The sequence below is a fragment of the Bombina bombina genome, chromosome 1 (genome assembly GCF_027579735.1).
Source record: "Bombina bombina isolate aBomBom1 chromosome 1, aBomBom1.pri, whole genome shotgun sequence".
In the NCBI taxonomy this organism is placed as follows: Eukaryota; Metazoa; Chordata; class Amphibia; order Anura; family Bombinatoridae; genus Bombina; species Bombina bombina.
In genome coordinates, this window is record NC_069499.1 from 516,570,337 (window position 1) to 516,595,041 (window position 24,705).

The following is a 24,705-nucleotide window of genomic DNA, read 5'->3' on the forward strand; positions in this document are numbered from 1 at the left end:
GGGCTCAAAAGGCTTCAAAAGTAGGAGCTGTGGCAGTTGTTATGACTGTTTAAAAAACATATTTTTAATTTTGTTAATCTGTTTTTTGTATTAAGGGGTTAATCATCCATTTGCAAGTGGGTGCAATGCTCTGCTAACTTGTTACATACACTGTAAAAACTTTGTTATTGTAACTGCCTTTTTTCACTGTTATTTCAAATTTTGCCAAAATTTGTTTCTCTTAAAGGCACAGTAACGTTTTTTATATTGCTTGTTAACTTTGTTTAAAGTGTTTTCCAAGCTTGCTAGTCTCATTGCTAGTCTGTACAAACATGTCTGACACAGAGGAAACTACTTGTTCATTATGTTTAAAAGCCATTGTGGAGCCCCATAGGAGAATGTGTACTAAATGTAATGATTTCACCTTAAACAGTAAAAATCAGTCTTTATCTATAAAAGAATTGTCACCAGAGGGGTCTGTCGAGGGGGAAGTTATGCCGACTAACTCTCCCCACGTGTCGGACCCTTCGCCTCCCGCTCGAGGGACGCACGCTAATATGGCGCCAAGTACATCAGGGATGCCCATAGCGATTACTTTGCAGAACATGGCTGCAATCATGAATAATACCCTGTCACAGGTATTAGCCAGATTGCCTGAATTGAGAGGCAAGCACGATAGCTCTGGGGTTAGACGAGATACAGAGCGCGTAGATGCTGTAAGAGCCATGTCTGATACTGCGTCACAATATGCAGAACCTGAGGACGGAGAGCTTCAGTCTGTGGGTGACGTCTCTGAATCGGGGAGACCTGATTCAGAGATTTCTAATTTTAAATTTAAGCTTGAGAACCTCCGTGTGTTACTTGGGGAGGTATTAGCTGCTCTGAATGACTGTGACACAATTGCAGTGCCAGAGAAATTGTGTAGGCTGGATAAATACTATGCAGTGCCGGTGAGTACTGATGTTTTTCCAATACCTTAAAGGCTTACAGAAATTATTAGTAAGGAGTGGGATAGACCCGGTGTGCCCTTTTCCCCACCTCCTATATTTAGAAAAATGTTTCCAATAGATGCCACTACACAGGACTTATGGCAGACAGTCCCTAAGGTGGAGGGAGCAGTTTCTACTTTAGCAAAGAGTACCACTATCCCGGTTGAGGACAGTTGTGCTTTTTCAGATCCAATGGATAAAAAAATTAGAGGGTTACCTTAAGAAAATGTTTATTCAACAAGGTTTTTATTTTACAGCCCCTTGCATGCATTGCGCCTGTCACTGCTGCGGCGGCGTTCTGGTTTGAGGCCCTGGAAGAGGCCATCCATACAGCTCCATTGACTGAAATTATTGACAAGCTTAGAACACTTAAGCTAGCTAACTCATTTGTTTCTGATGCCATTGTTCATTTGACTAAACTAACGGCTAAGAATTCCGGATTCGCCATCCAGGCGCGTAGGGCGCTATGGCTTAATTCCTGGTCAGATGATGTGACTTCAAAGTCTAAATTACTTAACATTCCTTTCAAGGGGCAGACCTTATTCGGGCCTGGTTTGAAAGAAATTATTGCTGACATTACTGGAGGTAAGGGTCATACCCTTCCTCAGGACAGGGCCAAATCAAGGGCCAAACAGTCTAATTTTCGTGCCTTTCGAAATTTCAATTCAGGTGCAGGATCAGCTCCCTCTACTTCAAAACAAGAGGGAACTTTTCCTCAATCTAAGCAGGCCTGGAAACCTACCCAGTCCTGGAACAAGGGCAAGCAGGCCGAAAGCCTGCTGCTGCCTCCAAGACAGCATGAAGGAGTGGCCCCCTATCCAACAACAGATCTAGTAGGGGGCAGACTCTCTCTCTTCTCCCAGGCGTGGGCAAGAGATGTTCAGGATCCCTGGGCGTTGGAGATCATATCTCAGGGATATCTTCTGGACTTCAAAGCTTCTCCCCCACAAGGGAGATTTCACCTTTCAAGATTATCTGCAAACCAGATAAAGAAAGAGGCATTCCTAAGCTGCGTGCAAGACCTCCTTGTAATGGGAGTGATCCATCCAGTTCCGCGGACGGAACAAGGACAGGGGTTTTATTCAAATCTGTTTGTGGTTCCCAAAAAAGAGGGAACCTTCAGACCAATTTTGGATCTAAAGATCCTAAACAAATTCCTCAGAGTTCCATCATTCAAGATGGAAACTATTCGAACCATTTTACCCATGATCCAAGAGGGTCAGTACATGACCACAGTGGACTTAAAGGATGCCTACCTTCACATTCCGATCCACAAGAATCATCATCGGTTCCTGAGGTTTGTCTTTCTAGACAGGCATTACCAGTTTATAGCTCTTCCATTCGGGTTGGCTACAGCCCCAATAATTTTTACAAAGGTTCTGGGCTCACTTCTGGCGGTTCTAAGACCGCGAGGCATAGCGGTGGCTCCTTACCTAGACGACATCCTGATACTGGCGTCAAGCTTTCAAATTGCCAAGTCTCATACAGAGATAGTTCTGGCATTTCTGAGGTCGCATGGGTGGAAAGTGAACGAAGAAAAGAGTTCTCTATCTCCTCTCACAAGGGTTTCCTTCCTAGGGATTCTATAGAAATAAAAATTTACCTGACGGAGTCCAGGTTATCAAACTTCTAAATGCTTGCCGTGTTCTTCACTCCATTCCGCGCCCCACGGTGGCTCAGTGCATGGAAGTAATCGGCTTAATGGTAGCGGCGATGGACATAGTGCCATTTGCGCGCCTGCATCTCAGACCGCTGCAATTATGCATGCTCAGTCAGTGGAATGGGGATTACACAGATTTGTCCCCTCTACTAAATCTGGATCAGGAAACCAGAGATACTCTTCTCTGGTGGTTATCTCGGGTCCATCTGTCCAAAGGTATGACCTTTCGCAGGCCATATTGGACCATTGTAACAACAGACGCCAGCCTTCTAGGTCGGGGTGCAGTCTGGAACTCCCTGAAGGCTCAGGGTTCATGGACTCAGGAGGAGAAACTCCTCCCAATAAATATTCTGGAGTTAAGAGCAATATTCAATGCTCTTCTAGCTTGGCCTCAGTTAGCAACACTGAGGTTCATCAGATTTCAGTCGGACAACATCACGACTGTGGCTTACATCATCCATCAAGGGGGGACCAGGAGTTCCCTAGCGATGTCAGAAGTCTCCAAGATAATTCGCTGGGCAGAGACTCACTCTTGCCACCTATCAGCGATTCATATCCCAGGGGTAGAGAACTGGGAGGCGGATTTTCTAAGTCGTCAGACTTTTCATCCGGTGGAGTGGGAACTCCATCCGGAGGTGTTTGCTCAATTGGTTCTCCGTTGGGGCAAATCAGAACTGGATCTCATGGTGTCTCGCCAGAACGCCAAGCTTCCTTGTTACCGTTTCCTCTGCTCCCTCGTCTGATTGCCAAAATCAAACAGGAGTGAGCATCGGTGATATTGATAGCGCCTGCGTGGCCACGCAGGACCTGGTATGCAGACCTAGTGGACATGTCATCCTTTCCACCATGGACTCTGCCTCTGAGACAAGACCTTCTAATACAAGGTCCTTTCAATCATCCGAATCTACTTTCTCTGAGACTGACTGCATGGATATTGAACGCTTGATCCTATCAAAGCGTGGCTTCTCCGAGTCAGTAATTGATACCTTAATACAGGCACGAAAGCCTGTCACCAGCAAAATGTACCACAAGATTTGGCGTAAATATCTTCATTGGTGTGAATCCAAGAATTACTCATGGAGTAGGGTTAGGATTCCTAGGATATTGTCCTTCCTCCAAGAGGGTTTGGACAAAGGACTATCAGCTAGTTCTTTAAAGGGACAGATTTCTGCTCTGTCTATTCTTTTACACAAGCGTCTGGCAGAAGTTCCAGACGTTCAGGCATTTTGTCAGGCTTTAGTTAGAATTAAGCCTGTGTTTAAACCTGTTGCTCCCCCATGGAGATTAAACTTGGTTCTTAAAGTTCTTCAAGGGGTTCCGTTTGAACCCCTTCATTCTATTGATATCAAACTTCTATCATGGAAAGTTCTTTTTCTGATGGCTATTTCCTCGGCTCGAAGAGTCTCGGAGTTATCTGCCTTACATTGTGATTCTCCTTATCTGATCTTTCATTCAGATAAAGTAGTTCTGCGTACAAAACCTGGATTTTTACCTAAGGTGGTTTCAATCAAGAGATTGTTGTTCCATCATTATGCCCTAATCCTTCTTCAAAGAAGGAACGTCTTTTGCATAATCTAGACATAGTCCGTGCATTGAATTTTTACTTGCAGGCTACTAAAGATTTTCGCCAAACATCTCACCTGTTTGTTATTTACTCTGGACAGAGGAGAGGTCAAAAGGCCTCGGCAACCTCTCTTTCTTTTTGGCTTCGGAGTATAATCCATTTAGCATATGAGACTGCTGGACAGCAGCCCCCTGAAAGAATTACAGCTCATTCTACTAGAGCTGTGGCTTCCACCTGGGCCTTTAAAAATGAGGCCTCTGTTGAACAGATTTGCAAGGCTGCGACTTGGTCTTCGCTTCATACCTTTTCAAAATTTTACAAATTTGATACTTTTGCTTCTTCGGAGGCTGTTTTTGGGAGAAAGGTTCTACAGGCAGTGGTTCCTTCCGTTTAAGTTCCTGCCTTGTCCCTCCCATCATCCGTGTACTTAAGCTTTGGTATTGGTATCCCACAAGTAATGGATGATCCCTGGACTGGATACACTTAACAAGAGAAAACATAATTTATGCTTACCTGATAAATGTATTTCTCTTGTAGTGTATCCAGTCCACGGCCCGCCCTGTCCTTTTAAGGCAGGTCTAAATTTTAATTAAACTGCAGTCACCACTGCACCCTATGGTTTCTCCTTTCTCGGCTTGTTTTGGTCGAATGACTGGATATGGCAGTTAGGGGAGGAGCTATATAGCAGCTCTGCTGTGGGTGATCCTCTTGCAACTTCCTGTTGGGAAGGAGAATATCCCACAAGTAATGGATGATCCGTGGACTGGATACACTACAAGAGAAATAAATTTATCAGGTAAGCATAAATTATGTTATCGCAAGTACTGTAAGTATGTTGAAGAGTAGATGGGGGATCCATCATGAAGGCACAGCTCCCAGGTAGCGGAGCTAGTTGGAAGCCTTAGGGAGGGCAAAAAGGGGGAGGCCACTGCAGCATTCTAAAGGAAAAGTTGTATATGTTTTGGGTGTTACTTTTATACTGAAAATAAATAAATAAAAGAAACAAGTACACTCTGTCATTCCATCTTCCGACCATCTCAGTATCCAAGACAGATATACACAAAGTCCACCTTATCTCTCACTGTAGAGAACAATTAAAAATGAACATTTTAGAACCACTTGTATTTTTGTTAAGCATGTTCTAATTAGAACCATCTCTTATTTTTCTGGGGTACAACTCAATGCTGCTGTGTTAAACCAAACCCTTTACTAAGAAAAGGCTGTGACAGCGCTAGTTAAATAAAATAGAATAACTCAAGTTATTACAGGTTAAAAAAATATATTTAATATAAAATTGTGGATGTGTAACAATAGATTATAAAAAATTAAAAATATGAAGCAAAATACAGATATGAAGGAAAGTACAAATAATACTTGCACTGATTAGAATTTATAGCAAGAAACGTCTCTCTGTTGAGAACAGTAAACTCCAATTCAGGATACAGAATCACCGGCTGGTGGATCCTCTTCAAACCACTAACAGCTAGATTACGAGTTATGCGCACTATAGGGGAATTAACGAACGCAACAAAAGTTGCTTTATTTAACCCACTATAGCACAGCCATTACAAGTTTTGAAAAACCCGGCTTGTGCGTGCGATATGGTGCTTTTAAGCTCCATACCGCACAAAATACAAGCGCTGTTTTGATGTGCTTGTGCACGCTTTCCCCATAGACATCAATGGGGAGAGCGGGTCAGAAAAAAGTCTAACACCTGCGATCGCGGAAAGAAAAGCTCTGTAACACAGCCCCATTGATGTCTAATGAGAGTAAAAACTAATGTTTAAACCTAACACCCTAACATAAACCTTGAGTCTAAACAACCCTAATCTGCCCCCCACCGACATCGCCGCCACCTACCTACAGTTATTAAACCCTAATCTTCCGCTCCCTATATCGTCGCCACCTAAATAAAGATATTAACCCCTAATCTGCCGCTCCCGATATCGCTGCCACTATATTAAAGTAATTAACTCCTATTTTGCCGCACCCCAACATTGCCGCCACTATATTAAAGTTATTAACCCCTATTCTGCCGCACCCCAACATCGCTGTCAATAAATAAAGGTATTAACCCCTAAACCTCTGGCCTCCCACATCACTACCACTAAATAAACCTATTAACCCCTAAACTGCCAGCCCCCCACATCGCAACAACCTAAATTAAACTATGTTAACCACTAAACCTAACATAACCCTAACCCTAAACCTAACACCCCCTAACTTTAACATAATTAAAATAGAGCTAAACTAAAGTTACAATTATTAACTAAATAATACCTATTTAAAACTAAATACATACTTACCTGTGAAATAAAACCTAAGATAGCTACAATATAACTAACAGTTATATTGTAGCTAGCTTAGGTTTTATTTTTTATTTTTTTTTAAACTTTATTTATATAAAAGAATCCAAGACATACATGACAAGCATAGTCACATTGGTATAATAGATACAGATATCATCAAATGCATAGTAAGACATATAAAACAGTGACCGCATTATAAGGCCTGATTCTTAAATGAAATCTTCATGCATGCACTTGGACTCATCTTTTTTCAAGAATATTTTAGTATACAAACAAACAAAAGGAAAGAGAAGAAAAGAAAAAACTAAGATAGGAAAGGAGAGAGAATAGCATGAGAGAAAGGCGGAAAAATCAACAAACAACAAATAACAATTATACTTATACTCACCTAGGGTACCTCCGGATCCCCCCCATCCAGCCAACACCACGCCTCCGTACATGAAAGAAATCCTCAACAGTTTGAATCAGTGGAAAAACACCAATTACCCTTTAGATTTTCATTGAGGACATATTGACTGTTTTTAAAGGGAAGGAGAACTCTATCTCTAACTATGTCTGGTAACTGCATCAGATATACCCCCCATTTAAGGAGAAAGCTCCTCACTCTTTTCTCAGGGTCACCCCTTGATAAACATTTGTGATAAATGTTTTTTGACAACTTTTTATCAATAAAAGTTTTAACGATTTTATTAAATTTATATAATTTTTGTAATAATATTGACTATTAGATACTTCTTTTTGTTTTTCCTCTATCACACTGATTTATTGACGCTTTCATAATTTTGGTAAATATCACAAATATAATTATTCAATTAGACACTAGACTGAAACTTATAAGTACAAGACAGATAGGGCAAAAAACATATCGCTTGAGAAAGGCTGCAGTAGCAGCTGAAACGCGTAGCGTTTATTCTTTTCCAATCCGCAAGAAACCAAAGTCTGGGGATATCCGCTTTGAGGATACCGAGTCACTGTGAAAAAGGTAGTGACGGAAGACTTCAAAGGACGGACCATCCTGGCTTGTGACACACACTTCCGCCAGCGTGAGTTTAGACGCTGCCAAAAAAGAGAGTGGGTGTTTCAAAAAAGCCCATGGAAACCTAGGATCACGTCCCTGCTCCAAACTTAAAACAGTAAGACATTTCTTCAACTTGGATTTTACCCTAAATAAAGGATCACATTATAAAGATAGCTTTTACCGGTATTAGCAGAATACACCATCTGAGACTTAACATATAACTTTCTCCTATCTGGATACCATATTAACATTGGAAAAGTAACTTTTGCCTTATCTTGTCACAAAGTGGACAATACGATACGAATAAGATCATCCACAAATATTTGGAGATCCACAGTGAATATAGTATATCTTAGATATTAACTATATAAGTTTTAAGGATAGTTATAAAAATATTTTGAGACTAATAGTATAATAACTATCTACATATTCCAATATACACAATTTACACCTACATATACCATATTACATATAACACACTACAGATTTTATTTTAGAATACATATATATATATTTTTTATTTATTGCAGATATTGCTTGAATGGTTCCCTTAGGTTACTGATGCAATGTGTCCAATTTATTTAAAATATATCTTATATTGCACTTTTTTCTGATTGGCCAATCTACTTTTTTACTTTTTTACATAATTTATCTTATTTTTTAAATCTTGTTATAGTCTGTATTATTCTATGTAACAGTTGAGATCTGTCATATTGAAATGTATTAAAGGATTACTATTAACTCATATGGATTTTTAATAATATATTTTTTTAATAATATATTTTTAATAAATTATATTTTAATTAAATCCACTCTATCTCTCTTTAATTATCATTTAAAATGTATTTATCGTCAAGTAAAGTTTAGATTTGTAATTTCCACTTTTAGACATTTTTTTTGACCTGGTTATTCAGGTTAAACTAAATAGGCGCAACCTTGCTTTTTGTTTTCTATCACCCCTTGTGTCTGCCTGCTCAATTAGCATCTGAGTGTGTACTGCCCCAAGCAGTTGTTGAAATGGTGGGGTTCTGTCCCCCGCCCACTCTCTAAGAATAGCCTGTCTAGACAACATGAGGACTGTGATTATAAAAGTGTTATGTTTATATGTCTGGTCTCTAGGCGTCAGAAAGATCACATACTGTGCTGAGAGGGATAGCTTTTGTTTGGTTAATTTGCTCAGCCAAAACGAAATCTTCTGCCAAAACTTCTGCACTTTTGGGCATCCCCACATCAGATGGATCCAATCAGGGGAATCCCAGCTGCACTTACTACATAAATCACGTGCCCCCCGAACCCACTTTGCTCGCATGCCAGGGGTGATATAAGCTTGGTGCAGGAATTTCAGGTGCGATTCTCTCAGTTTTGCAGAGATAGTACCTTGAATTGCTCTCTCAAAGCTCAAAGTGATCAGCGTAGTGTCTACCTCTAAGTCTTCAAAATGTGACCATTTCGAAACGATCCCACGCAAAGTGGGGTCCTCAAAATGTCGAAGCAACAGATTGTATGTGTGTGAAAGTCTGTAAGGTCCCAACTTTGCCAAGGCACAGAGTAGATCTATATTGGAGGGTTCCTTAGACAACAATCCTCCTGAAATTAGAGTGGAGATATAATGTCCGCATTGGAAGTACGCAAACCTGTGAGTGCTCGGGAGGTCAAAACTCACCCGTAAGTCTTGAAAGGGTATTATGTCAAAGGTCAGAGGATGCAGTAGTTGATAAAGTCTGGTGAGTTTTAAGTCTTGCCACGTCTGAAATGCCTGTGTAGTGTATCCAGGAAGGAAGTTGAGATTACCTTGTATTGGAAGATATTTACTAGTGGATTTCTGCAATCCCCAGAGTCTACAAATCTTGGCCCAGGCTCTCAAGGGGTCCCTGAACAGGACATGGTTTTGTACAAACATGGGTAATGATTTAAGATCCGCATGAGGCAAGAATGCCAAGTGTAGTGGTTTAATGAATATGGACTCTAGATCAGGGACGGTGTAGAAGTCATTCCCTACCAGCCAGTCCAGTACAAATCTGGAAAGGGCTGCCCAATTATACCACAAAATATTGGGGAGACGGAGCCCACCCCAACCTACCGGCATTGATAAAGGTGTCCTACCTATCCTGTGTTTCTTACCCTGCCAAATAAAATTGCCAATGGAAGTCTGCAAGGAGGCGATGTCTTGTTGGGTGAGAAGAAGGGGCAACATCTGTAAGGGATAGAGAAGCTTAGGCAGAGCGACCATCTTAAAAAGATGCACCCTGCCCGAAAGAGAAAGGGGGAGCTTCATCCAACTCAGCAACATTTGTTTAATATCACTTACAATCCCACTAAGATTAAGAGAATACAGTTTATGGGGATTAACATGTATATGAATGCCCAAATATTTAAAGCAGCCTTCAGTGATTGTAAGACCACTTTCCGCCAGATTTGTGTTACGAGAGTTTTGTAACCATGTGACTTCTGATTTGTCGATATTGATCTTGTACCCTGAAAACTTGCCAAAATTCTCAATAATATCCAAAAGAGGGTGTAAATTGGCACCGGGGTTATCTACGAAGAGTAACAGATCGTCAGCATATAAGGATAAATGCAGCTGTCGACCATGTATGTTCAGACCTGTACAGTGCTGTCTGATATAGGATGCTAGGGGCTCAATGGCCAGATCAAAGAGGAGAGGAGAAAGGGGACACCCCTGTCTCGTACCTCTCTGCAGCGTGAAAGAGGGAGAAAGCCCTCCATTGATTATAAGAGATGCTTTAGGGGCCGTGTACAATTGCTGTAGGAAGTTAGAAAAGTTACCCCGGATACCAAAGTGAGATAATGAAGTATGTAGATGGTCCCATTCGATCCGATCAAACGCCTTTTCGGCGTCAAGCGCCAAAAGGCAAGCATCCGGTAGCTGAGAGGGGGATTGTGCATGTGCGTTATACCAGTAATGGGCCACCACACCAAGAGTCCTCCTAATATTCAACACTGATGACCTTCCCTTTACGAAGCCAGTTTGGTCGGCATGAACTATATGTGGCAAAACCGTTGCTAACCTATCCGCCAGGATCTTCGTCAGAAGTTTATAATCTCCATTTAACAATAGGTTTTATTTTAATTTCACAGGTAAGTTTATATTTATTTTAACTAGGTTGACTAGTTAGTAAATAGTTATTAACTACCACCTAGTTAAAATAAATATAAACTTACCTGTGAAATAAAACCTAACCTGCCTTACACTAAAACCTAAAATTACAAAAAATAGAAAAACCTACAATTACAAAAAATAAAAAACCTACCATTACAAAAAATAATAAACGAAATTATCCAAAAAAATAAAAATGATTCCTATTCTAATACCCTTTAAAAAAAAAACACCCCAAAATAAAAAAGGCTAATCTAGAATAGATTAAAAGGGCCTTTTGTAGGGCATTGCCCTAAAGTTAACAGCTCTTTTGCTACAAAAGAAAACAAACACCCCTAACGGTATTCAAAACCCCACCCCCCCCAAACCCACAAAATAAAAATAAAGTAAAACCTACTCTACCCATTGGCCTGAAAAGGGCATTTATATGGGCATTCCCCTTAAAAGGGCGTTTAGCTCTTTTGCTGCGCAAGCCCTAATCTAAAAATAAAAACCCACCCCAAAACGAAAAAAAAAATACATTACACAAAATAACAAACAAATTATCAAAAATAAAAAAATGTATTCCTATTCTAATACCCATTTAAAAAAAAAAAACACCCCAAAATAAAAAACCTAATCTAGAATAAACTACCAATAGCCCTTAAAAAGGGCCTTTTGTAGGGCATTGCCCTAAATTAAACAGCTCTTTTAGTTGAAAAAAAATACAAAAACCCACTAACATTACAAACTCGCACCCCCCCAGACCCAGAAAATAAAAAAAACTATCTAAAAAACCTAAGCAACTCATTGCCCTAAAAAGGGCATTTGTATGGGCATTGTCCTTAAAAGGGCATTTAGCTATTTTGCTCCCCAAATCCTAATCTAAAAAATAAAACCACCCAAAAAAAAACTTTAAAAAAAACACTAACCCCGACGATCCACTTACAGTTTTTGAAGTCCCGCTTGAACGATCTTCATTCAGGCGGCGAAGTCCTCATCCAGGCGGTGAGAAGTCTTCATCCAGGCGGCCTCTTCAATCTTTATCCAGACGGCGAAGTCCTCATCCAGAAGGCCTCTTCAATCTTTATCCAGGCGGCTTCTTATATCTTGAGCCCGTTGGCGCAGAGCGGGTCCATCCTGAAGACATCCGGCGTGGAGCATCCTCTTCATATAGTTGCCACCGTACACTGAATCTTCAATGCAAGGTACGTGATTCAAGATGGCGTCCCTTGCATTCCTATTGGCTGAAAATTTTGAATCAGCCAATAGAAATTAGAGCTACTAAAATCCTATTGGCTGCTCAAATCAGCCAATAGGATTTAAGCAGCTCTCATTCTATTGAATGATGAATAATTCAATAGAATGAGAGCTGCTTAAATCCTATTGGCTGATTTGAACAGCCAATAGGATTTTAGCAGCTCTAATTCCTATTGGCTGATTCAAGCCTCATGTTGTTGCCTTCCGAATGCCCAGTCAAGCCTCATGGTGTTGCCTTCTGAATGCCAAATCAAGCCTCTAGGCTTAACTGGGCATACACAAAGCAATAACGTGAGGCTTGGCTGGGCATTCAGAGCGCAACAGCATGATGCTTGACTAGGCATTCACAAGGCAGCAGATTGAGGCTTGCCTGGGCATTCAGAAGGCAGCAGATTGAGCCTTTGCTGTGCATTCAGAAATCAAACTCTTGAGGCTTTACTAGGCATTCAGAAGGCAGCAGATTGAAGCATGAGTAGGCATGCAGAATTCAGCAGATTGAGGCTTGATTAGGCATTCAGAAGGCAACAACATGAGACTTGATGGGGAATTCTGAAGGCAAAACCTTGAGGCTTGACTGAACATTCTGAAGGCAATATTATCAGGCTTTACTAGGCATTCAAAAGGTAACAGATTGAGGCTTGACTGGGCATTCAGAAGGCAACAACATGAGGCTTGACTGGACACTCACAGAGCAGCAGAGGGAGGCTTGACTGTGCATTCAGAAGGCAGCAGCTTGAGATTTGATTGAGCATTCAGAAGGCAGAAGATTGCATCATTCAAAAGGTTGAAAACTGTTTTTCCATTATAACTAAGTTTAAAAACAGATATGCTCTCTGAAGCCTATGTTTCCAAAACATTTATATTTTTAGACATCTGTTACATATATATGGATTACTTTCCTCTTCTATGTGGTCTGCAGGGCAGGTTTTCTTTCCTTCATTGAATCTAAAATATTCTTTGTAGGCCTTTTCTCTGTAAAAGTATTGTCATCTAAATCACAGGTAGCAAACACCAGCATGTGGCTTAAATTGGCATTCAGGTGGCAAAAATTTAGGCTTGACTGGGCATTCAGAAAGCAGCAGATTGAGACTTGACTGTACATTCACAAGGTAAAACCTTGAACCTTGATGAAGCATTCAGAAGGAAGCAGATTAAGGATTTACTGGGAATTCAGAAAGCAGCAGATTGAGGCATTACTGGACATTCTTAAAGCAGCAGATTATGAGGCCCATTTATCAAGCACCGGATGGAGCTTGAGGGCCTGTGTTTCTGGCGAACCTGCAGACTCACCGGAAACACCAGTTATGAAGCAGCGGTCTAAAGACTGCTGCTCCATAACCTGTCCGCCTGCTCTGAGCAGGCGGACAGACATCGCCGCAATTTAACCCGATCAAGTACGATTGGGTTAATTGACAACCACTGCTGGTGGCTGATTGGCCGCGAATCTGCAGGGGGTGGCATCCACACTGTCAGATCAAGTCCGACAGACCTTTGTTAAATAGGGGCCTAAGGCTTGACTGGACATTCACAAGGCAGTAGATGAAGGCTTGACTGCGCATTCGCAAGGCAACAGCATGAGGCTTGACTGGACATTCAGAAGGCAGCAGATTGAGTCTTTATTGGGCATTCAAAAGGCAGCAGATTCAGGCTTGACTGGACATTCAGAAGGCAGCAGATTAAAGCTTTACTGGGCATTCACAAGGCAGCAGATTGAGGCTTGACTGGGCATTCACAAGGCAGAAGATTGAAGCTTGACTGGGCATTTACAAGGTAGCAGATTGAGGCTTGACTGGGCATTAAAAAGGCAGCAGATTCAGGCTTGACTGGACATTCACTAAGCAGCAGATTCAGGCTTGATGGGACATTCAGAAAGCAGCTGATTGAGGCTTGACTGGGCATTCACAAGGCAGCAGATTCAGGCTTGACTGGGCATTCACAAGGCAGCAGATTCAGGCTTGATGGGGCATTCAGAAAGCAGCAGATTCAGGCTTGACTGGGCATTCACAAGGCAGCAGATTAAGGCTTGACTGGGCATTCACAAGGCAACAGATTGAGGCTTGATGGGGCATGCAGAAGGCAAAACCTTGAGGCTTGATTGGACTTTCATTTGAAAAATAAATGGATGTTGATTGGGCTTGCTTACAGGTGAGTGAGGTTGCAAGTGAAAACAGCATGAGGCTTCAATATCCATTCAGGTGGAAACAAGTTGATTTGAAAAAGGGTTTCTATATTTGCAGAATTAGGGGAAGATTTAATAAGCAATGGATGCACAAAGTTTCCGGCTCGCTGAAGAAAAAAAAAAGTTGAGAAGCAGCAGTTGTAAGGTGGCGGACTGCAATCATCCCAATCAGATGCGATCGGGATGATTGACAGTCCCTGCTATCAGCCGATTGGCTGTGAATGTGCAGGGGGCAGCATTGCACAAGCATTTCTTGTGAAATACTTGTGCAATGTTAAATGCCAACAGTGTATGCTGTCAGCATTTAGCGATGCCGGGCGGACATGATTCGATACAGCGAATCATGTCCGCCCGGCATTTAATAAATTGACCCCATAGACTTGACTGAGTTTACTGATGGTACAATGATGAGACATTGCTGGGCTTTCAAGTGGCAAAAAGATACAGCTTAATACAGTTTAACATCGGGATAAGGAAACAAAAGAATATTCATTTTTGTAACGTTATCTCTTATGTTATGCTTTCAAAGTTTTTATTGCCCCTTTAATTTAAGTATACACAATTAGAGTGCGCTAAAACAGCTCTACCTATAAAGTAATAGCACTATATAGAATATAAATATAAATAAAAATATGCTATAAAATGTGTTATATTTCAAACAATACAAAATATAAAATATTAACAAATTTAATAAATCTATAATTAAATTTTATTATTTATTACATAAAATTGAACAGTTGTATATAAGGTGCACCTTATTCAATATATATTACAATCAAATATTTAAAATCACTAAGAAATCTCAATTGACCAAAGATATCTCCCCAATACTTCTTACTCAGTATTTGATAAAATGGCTTTGTTGCAAAAAGATATATGCTGGCTTTGTTGCAAATATTTATACTGAGAAGTGTAACAAAATCCGTTGTCAACAAAAATGTCCTCTGATACAATATATCATTTAGACCGTTAGAAGACTTTCCAATAAAAACAATGAAAAAGCAGTTTGTTATTTTTGGGGTACCCCTTATTGGAGACAATTACTATTCAGAGTCAATTGTTAGGTGGCGGTGTATCCTCTATTTGCATAGATATATATAAGCAGTTTTTGTTTTTTGAATCCCAAGTTGGAAGTTTTAACAGCACTCACCAGAATCCGAAAGGCTTGAAATAGTGTTACCTTTCCCCGGATCAGCTTTTTCTTTGCGGCGTCTGTCTGGCGTTTCAAGGTGAACCGTTACTTTAGTCCTCACGTGACCTTTTTGCCGCACCAATAGCCTTACCAGGTTGCCGGTGTAAGTGGTTTCAAAAAACTTCCTTATCTTTCCATATATATTTTATTCGTAGTGAGTCTACAATCAACTACAAATGCTACCAGGAGCACAAGTAATTTGTTAGCACAATGTCCGCTTATTCTTATTGTGGAATTCCGCTCCCCACAGAGAATGCAGTACACAGGAGTAAGCAGGAGAAAGTTCCGTTACCGAAGCTGGCCAGCCCAACGGATTTTGTCCAATACCATCTACGCGTTTCAGCAAATGTGCCTTTTTCAAGATGAACTGCATCCTGTCGGGGAGTCTTTTATGCCGGGATCCTTAAAGGGAAAAGTTTTTTTCATTTTCTTAAAGGGACTGCTCGTATCTTATGTTTCAAATGTCTTGCTTTTAGTTATCTTTGGTGGTTATATTAAATACATCCTTTTGGTGGAGATATCTCAGTAATGGTGTATTAATATGTGTATACAGATAGATAAAATATGCTATCAAAATAAAAGTTAATTATTTCATACATGTTAATATTTGCCATTTTAGTGCTATGATACATCTTTTTATTTTGTATACTTAATACTAAATATGGAGGTAAAATGCAATCAATGTATTATAAAAACATAATATAATAAAATAATATAATAAAAAGGCATTTCATAAGAAGACTATCATATATAGAAATGGAATTTATAAAAATATAAAATTGAATATATAAGAAATGGAATTAATAAAAGGGGGATTCTATAAAATTGGATATATAAAATGGAATATATAAAGGAGGTATATTAAAGAAACTAACATTAATATAAGAATTATAGAATGATTTATAAAAATGGATGATTTATAAAAATGGATTAAGGTCTAGCTCTGCATTTAAGCCTAGGGGGGTCAAGGTTTTAAAACTAAAAATTAATTCAGCTTCTGTTCTTAAAAGTTTTCTATTTATGTCTCCCCCCCGCCAGTCTGGTTTGATTTTCTTCAGGCCCCAGTATTTTAAGCCTTTTGGATTTTGGTTATGTTTTTCTTTAAAATGTTTAGAGAGCAGATGTTTCTCATATCCATGCTCAATATTGAGGATATGCTCTCTAATTCTATCCCTCAACATACGTGAGGTTTCCCCCAAATACTGCTTATGACAAGGACATTCAATTAAATACACTATATTTTTATCAGAACATTTTATTATATCTCTGATTTTAAAATCTTTTTGGGTAACAGTTGATTTTACACTTGTTTTTTTATTACTGTATTTACATGCTTTACACGATAAGCAGGGAAAAAATCCTTCTATTTTTTGTCTTTCTAAGTCTACATCAATAGGATTCATTTTACGGGGTTTAAAAGTGCTGGGTGCAAGAATATTTTTCAGGTTTCTTGTTTTTTTAAAAACTATTTTTGGTTTATCTGTTAACACTTCACCAATATAGGGATCTCTTTGCAGTAAATGCCAATGTTTGTTTAAAACTCCTCTTAATTTATTATGGTTGATGTTATAATCTGTAATAAATGGTATATTTAAAAATTCCTCATTCTGATCTTTCCTCTTTTTATATTGTAATAATTCATGTTATTACAATATAAAGTCACAAGAAAGTCTTCTAACGGTCTAAATGATATATTGTATCAGAGGACATTTTTGTTGACAACGGATTTTGTTACACTTCTCAGTATAAATATTTGCAACAAAGCCAGCATATATCTTTTTGCAACAAAGCCATTTTATCAAATACTGAGTAAGAAGTATTGGGGAGATATCTTTGGTCAATTGAGATTTCTTAGTGATTTTAAATATTTGATTGTAATATATATTGAATAAGGTGCACCTTATATACAACTGTTCAATTTTATGTAATAAATAATAAAATTTAATTATAGATTTATTAAATTTGTTAATATTTTATATTTTGTATTGTTTGAAATATAACACATTTTATAGCATATTTTTATTTATATTTATATTCTATATAGTGCTATTACTTTATAGGTAGAGCTGTTTTAGCGCACTCTAATTGTGTATACTTAATATATTTTTTCAGTGTGGGTTTTGGGAAACCACACTTTATAGAGTTGCATAAATCTACCGCAAAGGGTTAACACACTTTTCTGCATACTTACTTTTTTCCCATTAACCCTTTAAATCATGGATGTTTTTAAAGTTAGATTAGATCTTTTTTCTGAAATTGAAAGATTGGAGGATTCAACTGAATCTTTGACACAAACCCCATTAGGGAATGTTTCAGAAATGTGTGAAAGTCTAGAAAAAGTATTAGTAAAAGAGATGAAGCAAAAGCTGGAAGTTAGCTTTTTACAGAAATATATTAATTTAAACATTGTACCCAGAGGCTTGAGACTATTAAAAGATTGTACTTTCCAATTACAAGACCATTTACAAAAAGAATGGTTTGAAACCCTAAGTGTCGCCTCTATTAACTTAATGAAAATAATTGTAAAATCTAGAAACATTAGTCTAAGGGAATTTGGAGAAAAGATTGAACATCTTAGTAATGAATTATCCCCTTGGAATACAGAGACTGAATACAAAAATATCCAGACTAACATTATAAATAACTTGAAAAATATCAAAAAAGAAACAATTGAGATCAAACTTAGAAAAATGAATAGAGATATGATAGATTATAAAAACACTAAAGATAGGGGGCGGAGCCAACTGCCGAAGCAGCTAGACATAACCTGGTAGAGCTCCCGGATCTAAATTCTTATAATGGAGGCTGATTGCCCAAATTTCGATCTGGGGTTGAAATGTCAGCACTGCTGAGCTGACCCTGAGGACATTGTCCGTGAAAAGGAGGAAATTTGCTGTATTACTGAAGACCTGCAGGCAGATAAAAAAATAAACCCTCAGACACACGCTGTCTTTCCGCTCAAGATGGCGGCGGACATCATGGAGGCACTTTGTGCATTGGAGCGAGCTATGGACTTTCACCATGCAGACTTACTGCAAGATATCCACCTCTTTCGTTTTGCAACGCTAACTACTCTAGGCAGCGAGAGTTGTCAGCCAACCTCACTGTCTGAACAAGCTGAAGCTGGACGGGACATAATGCTGTCAGATCCTGCGGAGATACTAGATGTAAGCCTATTTGCTGGGTTACATGCTTTAAACCCGCAGAGTGAGGAGGATTGTCGGCGAGTGCCGCCCTGCACCCGTCCGACTGAGCGAGAAGAAGGGCTCACTGTCGACATTGATTCAACCACCTATTGTGAATTACGGGCGGCCTCAAGCTTATGCTTCCCCTACTACAAGAAAGCGATCGTGGTGCTGTGGGTGAAACCCAACTCCTCTTGCCCTACCGTGCCAGCGCTAAGTTATCTATCTACAGCCTTGATGACCTGCACTAGAGTGGATGCCTTACCTTGTCCGGTATGGGTCACCACTATGGTTATCAGCCGGAAGCTAGCACATGCACTGCGGAGCAAGCCTGACAAATGCGGTGTGGGCTAGTAAGAATGTACTTTGCAGCGCAGTGGAGGACAATTAAAGCCATTGCAGGACTATTGTTCCCAGAACTTTATCGACCTAGAGTTTACCGATCTGCAGTTTATTTCATCAGCGCTGTTGCTGACCTGAGACTTTGTAATGAGTCCCCTACCAGCCATAGAAGAGGAGTCGGCTAGCAACTTGAGGCATTTCTCTTAGAGAGATGTGATAGCCAGGAACGTTTTGTCAAATATAAACACACTCTCTGAAATTGCTCATCTGATCACTAACCTGACTCTCCCATCCCATATCAGAGTTGAGGTGGGACAAATGCCCCTCAACTTTGGGAAAATGTTTGTACAGGGTCGGATACCTTGTTTATCACTGTTAAATCTACTGATATGACGTTACTTAATTTTTACATTTTCTCTCTCCACTAGCATTAGTTCTAATGTGCCTGAAGCTGTCTGCAATGTAAACTGTTATACTGCATTAACTGTTTAATGTTAACCTATGCTTTTTCTCTTAATACACTGATGATCTTGCAGGATACCACTACTTTTTGTACCTACATGGGGACACTGCCTAGTGGATATATCTCTCCCACGACTGCCATAGTTTAGAGCTCTATTTCTCATTACTATGGGGTACATGTTTTTATTGCGCTCTGTATATGGCCCTACAGGGAGTAAAGTCAAGTTATTAATAAGTTGCCCTATGTTTAATCCAGAACATGTGATTAGAAGAATACGTTGTAATGTGCCACGCTAACTCTTGTTCCCCCCCCCCCTCCTCTATATACACATAACACTGTCTCTTGGGGTTATAGGAAAATTCGAGTAACAGAAGCATGGTAAGACGAACATATTTGGTGAATATCCTATGCTCCTCTAATTCTACTAAGCGCTGGCAAGTTGGTGCACTCTATATAAATTTGACTGTAGGTATATTATTGCTGTTAAGTTGCATGCATTGGTCAAAACTACATAGGTTTATGCTGATGATATCAGTCCCAGTTAGATTACGGTTACTAGCTGCCTCAATGTTTTCTGCTGGCTTCTCTAGCAGTACAGCACAGATCATTATTGTTTGATATGACTTAGCAGGGGCACCCTCTGTTCGCATGAGACAGCTATAACAGGCGCTACCTTGCGTCAGAGATATTATAATTCAATGTCTTTTTAATGGACTTCTGAAGTCAATGAGTATATGATGTTTAGCCAATATTACAGACTGCACTGTGCATATTTCCTAGGTTCCTTTTATACCCTTTTACATATAGACACCATCGACCTAAACTTTTACCTTATGTTTAGCTCATTAAGTTTATATTTGCACTAAACTGATCTTAGATGCAATGATTTTTGTGCATATCCATACTATTACCAGTCCTGAATTGAGGGGCATTTATATAAACCAACTAGATGTTGTTTAATGAGATATATAAAAATTATCGTATCACCGAAGTTCATATGTTGTGTGCTGTAAGGTAACACTTTGCATAACAGTACTCACTCATAGATTTTCTGTAGGCGATGTGTTCCAGCTCCAGCTTTGGGTATTGTACATCTATCATATTGGATGAGTTAGCTTAGCATCTGAATTCTATACCTATATGACATATGGGTATATCATCCCATCTGTTATTTTTTATAACACCGGATTTAAGAATTACACCACTTTCACTTAAGATGAGTGTGTTCCCAATTAAGCCCCAGGACTTCATAACCTAACTATATATTGCACTACATCTATAAACAGAGAAGCTATTCCCTTTAGTACACATTCTCCCCTGAGGCAATGTTTGAGGCTAGATGGGGTGAAATTTTTTGTAGATAATAACTAATGTTAACTTGCTCCTCTGTATACCTGAGAGAGTCAATATATCTCAGATTGGACCCATAGATATATTTCACCTATTGCGGTATTAAGGCACCTTCTCTGCTTTTCACTAGATATACTTTCCTATATATGTTTAGTATGGGCTCCAACCTAGCTTCTAGATATCTCACTATTAGGGAATATGTAAATTTACAGGTTTGTAGGTTATTTAACTATGTAGTGCTATAGCAGCATTTTTGATCATCTAGTACCTTATACATACAAGCTACATGATACCTCATTTATAGGCGGTATACACTATAGAATCACCACCACTACAGAGTTAGGTGAACTTTAACTAATATATTTTGGCTAATTTTTACGCCATTAAGTTAGTTATATAACACTCCGGCAGTAGCTGTCCATTCCTCTAAACATTTGGAACTCACGATGTGGGAGTTATCTACTTTGTAACCCTTCCCATAACCTTAGAGCTCTATCTTTAAATGCTCAGGGCAAAATTAACGGGAAATATTTCTCTCCTAATAATATCACCCACTAAATAATTTAATAACAGATATGTTATTTAGTTTTACCCCTCTAATAGAGAGGGACCCTTTATGTTTTATACCTCCAACCTTCCCTCATCTTGAAGGTCCCATTATATTTCTTCTGTAACCCTTACCTATGGCTCCGCCCCCCCCCCATACTACCCTATATTTGACAAGCGGTGCTTACCCGCTGAATTTTCTACCCCCCCCTTATATTTTTGAAAATAAAAATTTCAGTTGATAAGTTACTCTTTACATTATATGTATTGGACCATAAGTGTCCAATACATTCGCTATCTTTCCTCTAGATAACATTTGCTTTTACTGGTCCAAATGTGGCCGCTTGCGCTCTTGAGGAAATAATTGAAGAATATAAGCAATAAAAAATAAAATAGAGGTTCTTGATATATACCTAGCTTTCTACCACATTGTTATTTCATGTATAAGAATAACTATTGTAAATGTGACACTGATGTTGTATTTTCTCTTATGTTGTATGGTATTTTATACATATTGTACTCACTGGCATAACCTCAATAAAAAACTCTTTGGAAAAAAAAAAAAAAAACACTAAAGATAAAGATACAATTAGTGACATTCAATCATCTGAATCAGAGACAGACAAACCAAAACAAGAAAATGATCAGCAATGGAGGATCTTCTCTAAAAAGAATAATAAAAAGAATATCAAATTTAATTCTAATACAAATAGAGCTAATTTGAGGGATGATAATACCAACTATGAATATAATCAAAAAGGTCCTTTTTCTAATTCAAGGCCCTCAGGTGAATTTCCAAAATCAAATTATAATTACCAACACAATAATAGTTGGAACAGAGAGAAAAACAATGGTAATAGAGAGAGAAATTTTGATAATTACAACTTTCCAGCCTATCGAGGAAATAATTATAGAGATAGAAAAAGTGACAATTATGGTCATTCCACATACCAAAGAGATAGCTATAATTATAATAGGTCCAACTCTACCAGACAAAACTGGAGAGTTAATAAAGATGATTGGAGACAACCTGAACAAAATTGGACTAATCATAATAGATATGAACCCCTAAGAGATTTAGATCTAAGAACAAATGTAGATAGTCCTCAACAAGGTACTTCAGTCTCTTTTTTAGGCGAGGACAAACGAGAAACAGAAAGAATGAAACAGAAAAAAAGAGAAAGAGAGGAACCAGAGGAAGAGGAGGAAAGAGAGAAAATGAGAAGAATGCGATAGACAAACAAGGGATTTTCAATTTGAGTTCCTTAAAACTAAGTGAAAACCAATATAAAGTATTGCAAAAAGGTCTGACATTCGCACCATCAAATAAATTGAACAAATTCAACACTTTAATAAATGTAAATAGTTTTATTAGAAATGTCACCCTGAAAAGATATTTTATAAAAAATCCTGTCGAACGTGAAATAACAAATGATAATAGAGGCTTTCATCATACCAATCTAAAGCCTAAATCACAATTTTTTCCATCCTCAGAAAAAGGTAGAAATATAGAAATGTTTGAAAGGGCACTAAAAAAGGACATAGAAAATCTGAATTTAGATAAAATAAAATATAACCTAACAAAAAAAGAAAATGAAGTTTTAAAAAATCTACAAAACAATTCATCAATTACCATAAAGCAAGCGGACAAGGGGGGGGGGGGATTGTTTTATTAGATACTAATGATTATTTAAAAGAGGCTAATAGGTTATTAGACGATGTAGAAACATATAAGAAAATTAAAATCAATCCAACATTGAAATTAAATAAAGAATTGATAAAACTACTGGATAAAGCACACAACATAGGAATTATAAATGGAAAGGAATATGGCTTTTTAAATATTGAACACCCTAGAATCCCAATTTTTTACTACCTTCCCAAAATCCACAAATCCCTTACAAATCCCCCGGGAAGGCCTATAATTTCTGGGATTGAATCCATTTAATCTAATTTATCAGAATGCGTGGATAAATATCTACAAGATTATGTAACTTGTCTCCCATCTTATCTAAAAGATTCTACTGAACTATTAAAAATTTTAAAAAATATAAAGTGGGAGAAAGATTTTATTCTTGTAACCTGTGATGTGTGTTCGTTATACACCAACATCAGACACCATTTAGGCCTCCAGGCAGTTGAATATTTTTTAAATAAAAGAAGTGATATGCCCCTGGAACAAATACAATTTTTACTGGATAGTATTTCTTTTATTTTAAATAATAATTATTTTAATTTTAATAATCAATTTTATCTGCAAATAAAGGGAACGGCGATGGGCACCAAGTTCGCCCCCAGTTATGCCAATCTTTTTATGGGATACCTGGAAGAGATTCTTATCCATGGATCCCACTGGGAGGCGAACTTGGTGCTCTATCGTCGTTTCATAGATGATATAATCTTAATTTGGAAGGGGGATAGAGAAATTTTAGATATGTTTTTAGAAGATTTTAATACTAATGATTTTGATATCAAATTAACCTATGAAATTAGTACTAATGCAATTAGTTTTTTAGACCTAGATATAGAAATCCAAAATAACGAGATTATTACAAAAACTCATTTTAAAAAGGTAGATTCAAATGGTTATATCCATAATACCAGTTGCCATTATAAGAAATGGCTGGAAAATATTCCAAAAAATCAATTCTTACGAATCAAGAAAAATTGTACCAGACAAGAGGATTTTGAAAGACAGGCTACATATTTGGAAAATAAATTTAAAAAGAGAGGCTATAAAGAGAAACTTATAAATGAAGCAAAAATTGAAGCTAGAGAAAAAACACAACATGAATTATTACAATATAAAAAGAGGAAAGATCAGAATGAGGAATTTTTAAATATACCATTTATTACAGATTATAACATCAACCATAATAAATTAAGAGGAGTTTTAAACAAACATTGGCATTTACTGCAAAGAGATCCCTATATTGGTGAAGTGTTAACAGATAAACCAAAAATAGTTTTTAAAAAAACAAGAAACCTGAAAAATATTCTTGCACCCAGCACTTTTAAACCCCGTAAAATGAATCCTATTGATGTAGACTTAGAAAGACAAAAAATAGAAGGATTTTTTCCCTGCTTATCGTGTAAAGCATGTAAATACAGTAATAAAAAAACAAGTGTAAAATCAACTGTTACCCAAAAAGATTTTAAAATCAGAGATATAATAAAATGTTCTGATAAAAATATAGTGTATTTAATTGAATGTCCTTGTCATAAGCAGTATTTGGGGGAAACCTCACGTATGTTGAGGGATAGAATTAGAGAGCATATCCTCAATATTGAGCATGGATATGAGAAACATCTGCTCTCTAAACATTTTAAAGAAAAACATAACCAAAATCCAAAAGGCTTAAAATACTGGGGCCTGAAGAAAATCAAACCAGACTGGCGGGGGGGAGACATAAATAGAAAACTTTTAAGAACAGAAGCTGAATTAATTTTTAGTTTTAAAACCTTGACCCCCCTAGGCTTAAATGCAGAGCTAGACCTTAATCCATTTTTATAAATCATCCATTTTTATAAATCATTCTATAATTCTTATATTAATGTTAGTTTCTTTAATA